The following is a 14,339-nucleotide window of genomic DNA, read 5'->3' as shown; positions in this document are numbered from 1 at the left end:
TCTGAATTTGAAAGAGAAGAGGTTCTCTCTTAGCTGCACAATTATCCGACCTCTACAAGTATCCACTTAGGATCAGCCTGGAACAGCCCTCTTTAATTTAATTTATTTTTTTTCAAAAATTTAGCCTGCTGAATCTGAACGAAGTCTGGATCATGATCAACACTTAATTTTTTTTCTTGATCTTCTTTTTCTCCTCTTCTCTAGAGTTTCTCCTTGCTATATACTGTTATCAGATGCTAGAAACTAGTAAAAAAGAGATACCCATTAGTCTTGGGCGTAGAACACCTTGGGACGTGCATCCCAAGAGAAGGGGCGTGTAGAATGCCCAAGAGAGAAGAGAAAAGGGGAGGAAGAGAGGGCATGGAGACCTTTTATGGGTGTGGAGACTGCTGGTTTGGATGCTCTAGAAATTTTAGGAGAGGTCCCTTTAAATAGGCACAAAGATTGAATCCTATTTAATTACATGATACAAGTCCAACTTGCATTGAGTTTCCTATTAACTTAAGTTATCCAATTTACTTTAGAAGACCCTTTAGGCACCAACAATTGAAGCCCTTGCACCCATAATTAGATACCCCAAAATACATCTAAGAGATACCCTATAGGAGAATTAAAGGCCCTCTAATCAATAGACACGTCCAACTTGATCAAATCAAGGTGGCGCCCAAGAATAACTATCAAAAAAATTAATTAGGGACTTGCACCCTTAATTTATATAATCCATAACCTTAGACACCCAATAATTGGAGTCTCATGAATCTTATTCATATAGGTTATTAGCAAGTAATTAAGTTAGAATTATCTTATCAAATAAGTAACCCAACGGAAAGAGAAATTGGGTCCAACCATATGCTAGCAAGGTTATCATGACCCAATGGGTTTCTTTAAACCCAATAGACACTTCATAAGCTCAATTGCTTATTTCAGATCTAATCCCTATGTTATGTGATCTCATAAGTTTAATTCTATCTGGTAGTAAGACATACAATGATCTCTATCAAAGTTTCATTGAAATTTTTTTCAATGGATCAGAACAATTTCACTTTAACTCAGTAAAAATTATTGATCCAGAACAATCATAGTAAGCTCTCACAATCCACCAGTGACACTTAGCAGTATGTAGTAGCAACCCAATAGAACTGAAATGAACCTCTAGGTGTAGTTAACATGTGATTCAGTCCCTCTATCGTGAGTCCCAACTAAATGATAGGTCATGGATAAATCATCAAACCTCAGCATCAGTCATATGATAGATTCGATTAGCTCAAGTCCAGTTGTGACTTCTATGAAAATTCTTTTCTATCAATCATACTACTGTGGCCATAGACTCTTGGACTTTGTCTTTCAAATCTCATAGGATTACACCTCTCTATCAAGATCGATAGATCCTATCTTGATACGCACCCTATTCCTACAGTGGATCAACTATCGCCAACATCCACTACAAGAGCTCATTGAAATCTATGTTTATGTATCAGTCAAATTCTAGCAGTCTTACTGCGAGTAGCAGTACCATCTCAAGTCAAAGGATCAGTCACACAACTATAGCATCGAGACAATCACTGACGATCGAATAGAAATCCAAGTGATCTCTCATATGGTCACGCTCAGTACTAGTTGTTCTCTAACAACTATTCGCACTCGTCGTCCAGTGTCTCTACACTGTAGACTAGAGATCCATCTATCTCAAAGAAAGTGATTTGTGCGTCAGTCTATCCAGATCTATCACTGTCCTCATGATGATCTTATGATCAAAAATATTTAAAAACTAAATACATGTCTCTAATTCTCAACACCTTAAGAATATGTATCGAAACTAATTTCATGGATGATTCAAAGACACATCAACTTGAATAAAAAAGAACTTACCCTTTTATTGATCATATCAATGTATTGAGTACAAAATTGTATTCTAGATTTATTACAATATGTCAGTCATATTGATTTCTAGGACACACATCTAACAATCTCTCACTTAGACTAAAGCCAATTGGCCACAAATCTAAATCCCATCTTCTCAAGGTGGACTTCTATTTTCGGTTGGCTTAACTACTTAGTTAGCGGGTCTGTCATGTTATCTGCAGAGTCTACTCTTCGCACCTCGACATATTTTTTTTAAGATAATCACGTATGATATGAAACCACCGCTCGATGTGCTTAGATTTTTGATGAGACCTCATCTCCTTAGCAAGTGCTATGGCTCTATTGTTATCGCAGTAGAGTGGTATGACAACCGATGTCATAACCCCAAGTTCCACAATGAACTTCTTGAACTAGAAGCCTTCCTTTGTAGCATCCGAAGCAGCAACATATTCAGCCTCCATGGTCGAATCCGCTATGATGTGTTGCTTGAAACTCTTCCAGCTAACTGTACCACTATTGCAAATGAATACATATCCTGACATAGACTTTCTATCATCAGGATCAGACATGAAGTCTGAGTCAGTATAACTCTCGACTCGCAACTCAGAATCTTCTTCAAAGATCAAGAAGAAATTCTTAGTCCTTCTCAAGTACCAAAGATGTTCTTCACAGCTATCCAGTGTTTCACGTCTGAATTCGATTGATATCTGTTTGTGATACTCACAGCAAAGGCAATATCAGGTCGAGTACATAGCATGGCATACATGAAGCTCCCTATGGTCGAGGCATAAGAAATCCTACTCATGCATTGAATCTCCTCAGATGTGGTCAGACACATCATCTTGAAAAGATTAATACCATGCCTAAGAGGTAAGGGACCTCTCTTGAAGTTTTTCACGCTGAACCTCTTCAGCACCTTCTCTATGTATAGCTTTTGTGACAGGCCAAGCATCCATTTAGGTCTATCCTTATAGACTTTTATTTCGAGAGTATAGGATGCTTCTGTTAGGTCTTTCATAGAAAATTTCTTGGACAACCATCTTTTGAATGTGGTCAGCATGGGAATATCATTCCCAATGAGAAGAATATCATCCACATACAATACAAGAAATATTATCACACTCCCACTGACCCTTTTATACACACAAGGTTCTTCTTCATTTTAATGAAATCAAACAATTTAATTGATTCATCAAAATAATGGTTCCAACTTCGAGAAGCTTGCTTTAATCCATATAAAGATCTTTGCAGCTTGCAGACTCTGTGATCACCATCACCGAACGTGAAACCCATAGGCTACTCCATATAGATATCTTCCTCAAGATATCTGTAGTTTTCACATCCATCTGTTAGATTTCATAATCATACTAAGTTGCAACAGCAAGTAGAGTGCAGATAGATTTCAGCATGGCTACGGATGAGAAAATTTTCTAATAGTCAATGCCCTCGCACTGACTATAACCTTTAGCCACAAGTCTAGCTTTATAAGTCTACCTTACCATCGACACCTATCTTCTTTTTGTAGATCCATTTACACCCAATGGGTATAATATCCTCAGGTGGATCCACTAAGGTCCAGACTTGGTTTGAGTACATTGAGTCAATTTCTGACTTCATCATATCTAATCATTTTTCAAAATCAATGTCAGACATCGCCTCGTCGAAGGTATTAGGATCATCAGTATGACCCCTATCTCTCATAAGGAATATTTTCTTTACTTTCTCCGTAAGCATACCCATGTACTTTTCAGGAGGTCGGGAGACCCTGCTATATCTACAAAGTAGTAGAGGAACATCAACTACTGGCTCATGGACTATGGGTTCCTAAGGATCTATAGCTCTTGGCTCTTAAGAGACTCTCTTCAAGCTCCAGTAACCTCCCACTGCCACCATCCTAGATAAACTATTTTTCTAGGAATATGACGTTTCGACTCACAATCACATTGTGGTCTTGTGAAAAGTAGTAGTATCCCATAGATTCTTTTGAATACTCTATGAAGCGAGCTATAATAGATCTATCCTCTAACTTATCCGTCATCTATCTCTTGATATAGGCCGGACATCCCCAAGTCTTGAGATAACCCAGACTCGGCTTCTTACCAAACTATATCTCATACGGTGTGGTAGGAATAGACTTTGATGGAATCCTATTCAATAAGTGAATGGCAGTTAACAAAGCATGTCCCCAAAAAAATAAGGGTAGATCAGTGAAGCTCATCATGGATCTGACCATATCCAATAGGATCCTGTTCCTCTTTTCGGATACCTCGTTGAGCTGAGATGTTTCAGGAGGGATCCATTGAGAGACTATGCCGTTGTCCTTAAGATAATCTAAAATTTTTTGATTAAAGTATTCACCTCCTCAATTAGATTGAAGAACCTTAACAGGTTTGCTTGTCTGCTTTTCTACTTCATGTCTGAATTCTTTGAACTTTTTAATGACCTCAGACTTGTGTTTCATGAGATACATATATCCGTACCTAGATAGATCATCGGTAAAGATAATGAAGTAGGTATAACCATCTCTGATCTGTACATCAAATGACCCATACAAGTCGGTGTGTACCAAGACAAGTAGCTCTGTGGCCCTTTCTCCATGTCCTACAAAGGATAACTTGATCATTTTTTTTCGAAGGCAAGATTCATAGGCTAGATATGACTCTGGGTTAAGAGAGCTAAGGATCTCATTCTTTTTTAGTCTGTTTATCCTGTCCTCTCCAATATGACCTAGTCTATGGTGCCACAAGTATTTTTGGTTAATTTCATCTTTGGATCTCTTTTGGCCTACGACACTCACTATTTGCTCGTTTAGGTTCACATTCACATCAACATGCAAGTGATAAAGATTGTCAATTACAAGACCTCGTGTAACCAGTTTATTTTGTAAATAAATGAAATAAAAGTCTTTATTGAAACTAATTTTAAAATCTTCCTGTGCCAGCATAGACACGAAAATCAAATTTTAACTAGCTACAGAAATATAATAACAGTCTTTTAAATCTAATCTAACACCAGACGGTAATCGAAAAGGATAAGTGTCAATGGCTTCTGCAGCAATCTTTGCTCTATTGCCGATCCGAAGGATCATGTCACCTTCCTTCAACCTTCTACTTTCTATCATACCTTGCATTGAGGTACATATATGCGCACTCGAGCCAGAATTTAATACCTAACTAGAAGTAGAAGAAACTGTAAGGTTAGATTTAATTACAAGCATACCTTCAGAAGGTTTATCACCTTTTTTGGTCTTTAGGCTCTCCAGGTATTTAGGACAGTTCCTCCTCTAGTAGCCTTTAGTATGATAGTGGAAACACTTTTTTTTTGCCTCAGCCATCTTTGGACCATCTTTCTTCGGTTTACTCTCTTTCTTCTGCTTTTTCACGGATTTAATCTTCTTCTTTTTAGTAGATTTTCTCTTGAAAGAAGAAGTCTGCTCCATAATGAGAATAGTGCCCCTTGAACTCTTCAAGGTACCCTCCGTGGTGACTAATATGTTGACGAGTTCGAGAATAGTGCAGTCAAGTTTGTTCATATGAAAATTCATAATGAATTGACTATATGAACTGATAAGGGATGGAAGGATCAGATCCATTTGCAATTCTTTTTGCATATCTAGCTCGAGCTTCCCAAGCTCCTCAATATCTTTGATCACTATCATACAGTGCTCATGGACAGACTGTCCCTTATGCATCTTTATATTGAAGAGTCTCTTGGATACTTCGAAGTGCGCAGTACGGCTCTGCTTACCATATAACTCTTGTAAGTGATCATAGCCCGAGCAGTGGGCACATACTCATGCTGGCTTTGCAATTCATTTGACATGGATGCCAGCATATAGCACTTGATCCGACTGTCTTCATCCATGTGCTTCTCAAAAGCAGCTCTTTGCTCAGCAGTAGGATGGTTTGATAGCACTACAGGATCCTGATCGAGAATATAGCTTAACTTTTTTGAGATCAGGATAATCTTGAGATTTCTGAGCCAGTCTTTAAAATTATTATCGATCAAATGATTGGTTTCAAGGATGTGGGCTAGAGGGTTTGAGGCTGACATGATGGTTTAACTGCGAGAGTAGAGATTCAAGTTAGACTTTTATACTTAATATTTATATTTGCTTCTAAAGATTTTAAGATGTAAATAATGATTTTCATTAATTTATCAGATCCCTTCACTCTCCAAAAAGAAAATAGAAACTCTAATACGATAAAGGATTCCTAATAGGTGCTGCGGTCCCACTGATGACATGCACCTCACCTAACAGTTATTGGTAACATGCACACCAATATATAGGCAACTTTTTGTCTAGATATTTTTCTAAGCATGTTGCAGTGACTTGGTCTCTAAGTCATGTTAGCTCACTTAACAGTTATTGTCCACATTTCTTAGTTAAGCCTGACCCACCATTCACAAGCAGGTGCAAGGCCGTCATTGGGTCCCTCACCTAACGTTATTGGGTCCAACCCCATCTTTACCTGGAGCAACTATTTGCTAATAGAGTGGTTGCGTATTTTTGATGCAACTGAACCACTGTAACCAGTCGAGAATAATCAATGCCGGTAGCACACCTGCACATCTACAACGGTGGAAGACCTATAGACTTAACATTTGTGGAGAGGTTTAGGTTTAGATATCATCTAATCAGTCATCATATGATCGATCTAACTGGCATGGGCTAAACTAAACTGCTAAGCAACCTAATTCAAGACACAATCTTCCAAATCGGTCAGATAAGTGGAGATCGATGGGGGTCCCCCTGTTGCCTTTCTTAGACACCAATAAATTGATCAGATCAGCTAACAAAACTAATTAAATAACTACATCTTATTAAGTTATCTTGGACACCAATAGATCGTTTGATCAAGGTTAGTTCAAGCGAATCGGACTAAAACCAACAAGCCAAATTAGGTCTTTAGATTAATCGATTCTACATATGGGATTCAATCAATTTGATTAACAATAATTGTATGATCATTAACTTAATTGATCTGATCTTCATCAATACTTGACTTGATTTGATCAATTACTTAATTGAATTAGACCCATATGGCCCAAATCAAAAATCTTAAATACAATCCTATTACATGACCTAATTAATGATTTTCTCATGACCAAAATCCTCATGCACAAATATAAATTTTAGATTCTAAAATCATATTTCATATCTAAATTTTTATATAAAATAAATTTTAAAATATAAAAATAATTTTTAGATTTTAACATACAAACATATATCACATATATGTATGTAAAATCAGATCTAAGTAAAATTTTAGATCTAAGCATGATATCATATATCTCATATACTAATCATGGATCAGATTAAAAGTAAATTTATAATCTAAATATATAAATATATATCACATATATAAATCAAAATTTAGATCATATAAAAATTTTAGATTTTATGTATGCATCTATGTATCACATGAACATGAACTAGAACTCTTTCTAGATCAAAATTCAGATCTTTGCATGTAATTACATATTAACTATATATTCTAAAATTAAATTTAAAATTAAATTTTAGATTTAAAGATCTATCTATACATCTCATGTATCAAAAAAAAAAATCTAATTTTGAAACTTTTTTAAAAATATATATATCAAAATTCAGCATATAAAAACCCGTGACCCTGATACCACTGTTAGAATTTGAGATTTGATGCATGCATATTTGTTTCAAAATTTTATTTTTTAAACATCATAATAGAGAATAAGATTAAAATATTTTTAATCTAAATTATGTATGCATAAAAATATAAAATCACATGGATCTATCTCATATGTTGAAATTGATAAATGCAGAAATTCAGATTGCGATCAAATCACATACCTGTTTTGCAATCTTTTTCTTCAAATATAGATTTGAAAGAGAAGAAATTCTCTCTTAGCCACACAATTATTCGATCTCTATGAGTATCCACTCGAGATCAGCTTGGAATAGTCTTCTTTAATCTGAATTTTTTTTCTTCAAAAATTCAGCCTACTGAATCTGAACGAAGCCTGGATCGCGATTAACACTTAATCTCTTTTTTTGATCTTCTTTTTCTTTTCTTCTCTAGAGTTTTTTTTTACTATATGCTGCTACCAGATGTTAGAAACTAGTAAGAAAGAGGCACCCAACAGTCTTGGACATAAAATATCTTGGGATGCGCATCCCAAGAGAAGGGACGTGTAGAACATCCAAGAGAGAAGAAAATAGGAGGAAGAGAGGGCGTGGAGACCTTCTATGGGTGTGAGGGTTGCTTGTTTGGATGCTCTAGGGATCTTAGGGGAGGTTCTTTTAAATAGGCACAAAGATTGAATTTTATTCAATCATATAATACAAGTCCTACTTGCATTAGATTTTCTATTAACTTAAGTTATCTAACTTACTTTAGGAGATCTTTTAGGCACCAACAATTGGAGCCCTTGCACTTATAATTAGACACCCCAAAATATACCCAAGAGATGTCCCATAGGAGAACTAAAGGCCCTCTAACCAATGGACATGCCCAACTTGATCAAATCAAGATGGCGCCCAAGAATAACTATCAAAAAAATTAATTAAGAACTTACACCCTTAATTTATATGATCCATAACCTTAGACATCTAACAATTAGAGTCTCATAAATCTTATTTATGTAGGTTATTAGTAGGTAATTAAGTTAAAATTATCTTATCAAATAAGTAACCCAACGAAAAAAGAAATTGGGTCCAACCATGTGCTAGCAAGGTTATCATGAACACAATGGGTTTCTCTAAACCCAATTGACACTTCATAAGCTCAATTACTTATTCCAAGCCTAATCCTTTTGTTGTATGTCCCCATAGATTCAATTCTATCTAGTAGTGAGATAAACAATGATCTCTATCAAAGTATCATTGAAACTCTTTTCAATGGATCAGAATAATTTCACTCTAACTCAGTAAAGATTGTCTTCAGAATAATCTTAGTGAGCTCTCATAATCCATTAGTGATATCTAGTAGTATATAGTGACAATCCAGTAGAATTGAAATGAACCTCTAGGTGTAGTTAACATGTGATTCAGTCTCTCTATCGTGAGTTTCGACTAGATGGCAGGTTATGGATAAATCGTCAAACCTCAGTATCAGTCATATGATAGATTCGATTAGCTTAAGCCCAGTTATGACTTTTATGGAAACTCTTTTTCATCAATCACATTGCTGTGGCCACAGACTCTTGGACTTTATCTTTCAAATCTCATAGGACTACTCTCTATCAAGGTTGATAGATCCTATCTTGATGCGCATCTTTTTCCTACAGAGGACCAACTATTACCAATATCTACTACAAGAGCTCACTGAGACCTATGTTTATGTGTCAGTCAAACTTCAGTAGCTTCACTACGAGTAGTAGTACCATCCCAAATCAAAAGATCAGTCATACAATTACAGCATCGAGACAATCACTGATGATCGAATAGAAATCTAAACAATCTCTCATATAGTCACGCTCAGTAGTAGTTGTTCTCTAATAATTATCCACACTCATCGTTCAGTGTCTCTATACTATAGACTAGAGACCCGTCTATCCCAAAGGAAGTGATTTATGCACTAGTCTATCCAGATTTATCACCGTCTTCATGATGATCCTATAATTGAGAGTATTTAAGAATTAAATATATGTCTCTAATTCTCAATATATTGAGAATATGTATCAAAGCTAATTTCATAGATGATTCAAGGACACATCAACTTGAATGAAAAAGAACATGCCCTTTTATTGATCATATCAATATATTAAGTACAAAATTGTATCCTAGATTTATTACAATGTGTCAGTCATATTGGTTTCTAAGATATATATCTAATAAGTAGAGATGATGTACTGATAGTATCAGATAGGATAGCAGAGTTTGATAGCCATTGGATACTTGATTCAGTATGTTCCCACCACTACACTGCACATCATGATTGGTTTGCCTCCTATGAGAAATCAAATGGTGGTAGTGTGTTTTGGAGATGATCATCCAGGTAGAGTGGCTGGTGTTGGTGCTATCAGGGTGAGAATGTATGATGGAGTCATACAGACACTTATCAATGTGAAGCATGTGTCGAAACTGAAGAAGAATTTGATATCCCTAGGTTACTTGGAGAAGCAAGAATATGCTTTCAGTTGTCAGTCAGGGAGTGGGTGTTTGAAGATCTCCAAAGGTGCTTGAGTGATGATGAAAAGAAGAAGACTGAGCAATAACCTATGTAGGATGGAAAGCTCAGTAGTTACTGATAGTGCGGAGGTTTCTGCAGCAACACAGGAGGAGCAACTCGCATACCAGCTGTGGCACTATCGTATAGGTCACATGAGTGACCAGAGGCTCATGGAATTGAGTAAGAGAGGATTGATTCTAGCACTCAAGAATGAGGGTGATAACCTTTGTGAGCCTTGTATCTATGGTAAATAGCACAGGATGAAGTTTCCTAGTAGTTTCAAGTGGAGTGAAGCTGTTTTGGAGATTATTCACTCGGACATATGGGGACTGGCATCTGTTGTAGCTTGAGGTGGAGCTAGATACTATTGGAAAATATGTCCCAAAAAGCCAATCGTCAAGCTGTTGACGGTTGAGCAACCAAGTATTATAATTGATTTGTTAATAAATAAAATATATTTGGTATTTTCATCATAAGCTTTCATCTTCTAATGAACTCCGTTGTTATGATGAAGTCCTTAGGACTATTTAGATTCGATAAAGAGAGAATTTATCGATTAGTCTTTAAAACAGTTCACGACCAAATGATAGGCTGTTAATAAGGACGACAGCTTCTATCGAGCATAGGTCGTTGTAGGCCATATGGGTTGGTTGTTCTCTTAACCAAAGAGTGTGGAGACACTGGTATGGCATACAGGTGAGATGTACTGGTACATCATCATTGAACGTGACCAACTCCAGAGTATTCTACTATCGAGAATGTCTCTGATGGGATATAGGTATAAGTATCCCTTAGACCTGAGATCGCCTCAGTGACTTGCAAGCAACTCACTATGCTTTGGTACTGGACTAACTGAATTTCTAATTCAGGGATGGAAGGCTTCTGAGCATAGTCAAGTACTTGTGAAGTCAGAGTGTGATCGAGATGGGATTGACCACTCTAAGAGTTGGAGAAGAATGAGTCACTGTATTTCAATTTAGAAAAATCTTGGCCAGGATAATCCATCAAATGGATTTGATATTTTGAAATACAATGTGGACAATCTGATCAGAGTTGACAGTTAAACTCTGGGGTATCCTACAATCATTTTGGTCAAGGGGATGAATTATATGAAAACTATATCTGCATGGGTTCTAAGGATGTTGTTCTACACATTCGACCTATCCGGTCGTCGGATATCATTGCTAGATGGTCACTTTGATTGGTACAGAAATTTATTCCTGTATTACCGACTTAGGTTCGGACCTATGAGGTCACACACATTAGAGTTCATGATCCGATCGGATGGTTGATCAACGATTAAGAATCATTCTAGGGTTAAATGATCAATACGATTGACATTTAACCCAGTGCAAGTGTTGTAGGAGGATCGATTAGCAATTCAATTGCTAATTGGCTTAATTTGATTAAGCCAATGGGCTGAGATTAAGTCTAATTAAATATAATTTAATTAGATTTGATTTGGACTTGATTAGATCAAGTTCAATTGATTTATTGGACAAGTCAAGTGTGAGAAAAACTTAGTCCTAGTTCAACTAGGACTTGGATCAATCTAATTTCTAATTTGATTAGAAAATTAAATCAGATTTAAATCTAATTTAATCTGATTAAATTACGTTCTTAATTGGGTTAAGACCTATTTTAATTGAGTTGATCTAATTTTGGTTTGATTTGATTTGAGAAATCAAATTAAAACAAGTCATAAGATAGAATCCTAGTAAGACTAGGATTCCACCTTGCGCCACATAAGCCTTCCCCATGCCCTCTCTCTCATTCAATGCCAATCTCCTTTTATTTTGTGCAACAAAAGCCCTCTCCCAGGTCTCTCCCATGTTCACAAAAGGTTTTCTCTCTTCTTTCTTACATGGAAGGTGGTTTGGATCAAATCAAAGAAGAATAAGTTTGGATTTCGAATTCTATGAGATAGAGTTATAGAAATCCAAAACTCTTTCAATTTTGCACCAAATTTATTCAATTTTTTTTTGAAATTTTTGTGGATTTTAGGGTACATATTGTGTATCCTTTTTTGGTAATTCATGCATAAAAATAAGGAGGAGGTGCTCAAGAGTTGGGCGCCCCTTATCTTGCCATGTTTGGATAAGCCTTGACTAGGTATTTGACCTAGACAAGGACTCTATCATATCTCTCTGTATAAAATGAGTTTCTTCATAAAATTTTTGAAGAAGATAGATATTTAAGAGACCTTTGGGCCATCCAAAAATCAAAGAGAAAAACTTTTGAGTCGTGGAGATATAATAGACACAAGATAGGGTATCTAGAGAGAGAAACGAGAAGAAGAAGAGGGTCTTCTTCTAGGGTTGTTTATTTTCATATCTTTCCTCCCTCCATCTTGAGTTTCCTGAGAGCATCTCAGATTTGAAACTCCTCCTCCTACTTTTCATATTTGAAAGAGTCTAAATCAAGAAGAAGGAGGCACCTGATCAACCATCAAAGAAGGATCAGCGCAGTACTAGCATACTGTGCTGATTTCCTGAAGAAGAACTTCTGATCGAGATTCGTGGGCTCGTGTGGATGACTCCTAGAGGTCGGACATGTGTGCGGCTTGCAACATCATCCTCAAACCCAGATCAGTGAGGTTAGAACATCTAACTTGCGAGGTAATAGATCTGATCTATTGTTTAATACATACATTAGATGTAGTATAGAAACATGTTGATATGATCAACATGTAGTTCATGCTGTATATATATATTTTAATTTTTAATTTAATACTATGTAATAATCATGTAATAGGATCTTAGATCTAAAGATTCTCTGATTTTAAAAAATAAATTTTGATTTATTTTAGTCTTCCGCTGTATGATCTTGAAAAAGTTTCAAGATCTAACCTTGAAACCCTAGATCTGGTTCCTACAATTGGTATCAGAGCCTAGGTTTTTTATTACATGATTATTTATACATGCTTAGATTATTTTTTAAATTAAATCTAATTTATAATCTGATTATTAAATCTAAAATTAAAATTTTAGATCAATCACGAACTGCAAGGTTGTCCTGCTGTAAGGTTTACCCCTTACAGTGCAAAGGTTGTCCTAGTTTGTGTAGATCTATCTTTAATCATAAATTTGTTAGATATGATCTAGATTAAATTTATGATTTATTAGATTTAAAAGATGTTTAAATCTGAAATAAAATCTCTTTGTTAATAATTTTTGTGCAAAGAAATTGTTTAAAGTTAAAATTATTTCAATTACATGAATCTGTCTAGATTAGATCTAAAGTAGTTTCATATTTATTTCACTTGTATCTTGATTATGAATCAAACATGCAATATGGTTGGTAGAATCATATTGTAAAATTATTTTATAAATATAAAAATTATTTTATGAAAAGCCGAACCCAACCCTCAGCCCAAAACTTAATTAAGAATTAAGAAGTTGTTTGATTAGGTTCTAGGATTGTGAATTGAAGAACCTAAGACACAAACCATAACACATTAGGTTAATGGGTTAGTGGGAATTAGGTCCATTAATTGGGTTAAACCTATGGTTAGATTAAAGATGGACTTAATTAGAGAATTGACTAAATCTAATCAATTGTTGTCTTAGATTAGGTCAAGGATTCTCTAGATCAATTACAATAGTTGTAGTTGGTCAAGTCCATGTCTTTAACGAGAACCAAATGGACTTGATTCTTGGCTAAGCGGTCTAGCACGAACTGTTAGGTTGATCTAATCGAAACTAATTAAACCAGTTGGTGTCTAAGATAAACCAGACCGGTTGTTTTTAATTGGGAGCCCGCTTACCTGGCCATTTCTGATGGTGTCTAAGGCAAGCTTTGGCAGACCCTCCCACTGATCGAACTTACCTGGCCTCTTGGTGAAATTATATTTTGATCGGATCACTTGACTATTCGAGCTGACCCATGTCAGCTAGGTAAATCAGTGTGACTGATTTAGGTGCTCCTAGACCAGCCCTTTTAATGGTCTCCCTTAAGCTGACTTGGTGAAGCTAGTGAGAGGATCATGATAAGCTGGTTCATCTGACCTCATCCTCTAAATTATTTAAATTTTTTAAAATTATTAGATCCTTAAAATGATAAAGTTATGGAGATAACTGAGTCATAGCCTCCCATTAAGGTGTTTGATAATGAGTCCATTAACTCAATAATCATTGCAGACCCAAAGGCCTGGTGCTTGTTGACTAATGAAATTATCACTCATCATACGACGACTTGGAAGTGTCTCTCTAATGGTAGTTAGGTGAGCCAACCAAAGTTGGGCTTAATCATTCATTGGTTAGATACACCAAGTATGATCATGTTAATGGTTGGACCTAACCAGATCCTTACAGTGGAGGCCAA

This window comes from Elaeis guineensis, chromosome 6, assembly GCF_000442705.2.
Source record: "Elaeis guineensis isolate ETL-2024a chromosome 6, EG11, whole genome shotgun sequence".
NCBI classification, from domain to species: domain Eukaryota; kingdom Viridiplantae; phylum Streptophyta; class Magnoliopsida; order Arecales; family Arecaceae; genus Elaeis; species Elaeis guineensis.
Note: the sequence above shows the minus strand (reverse complement) of the source record.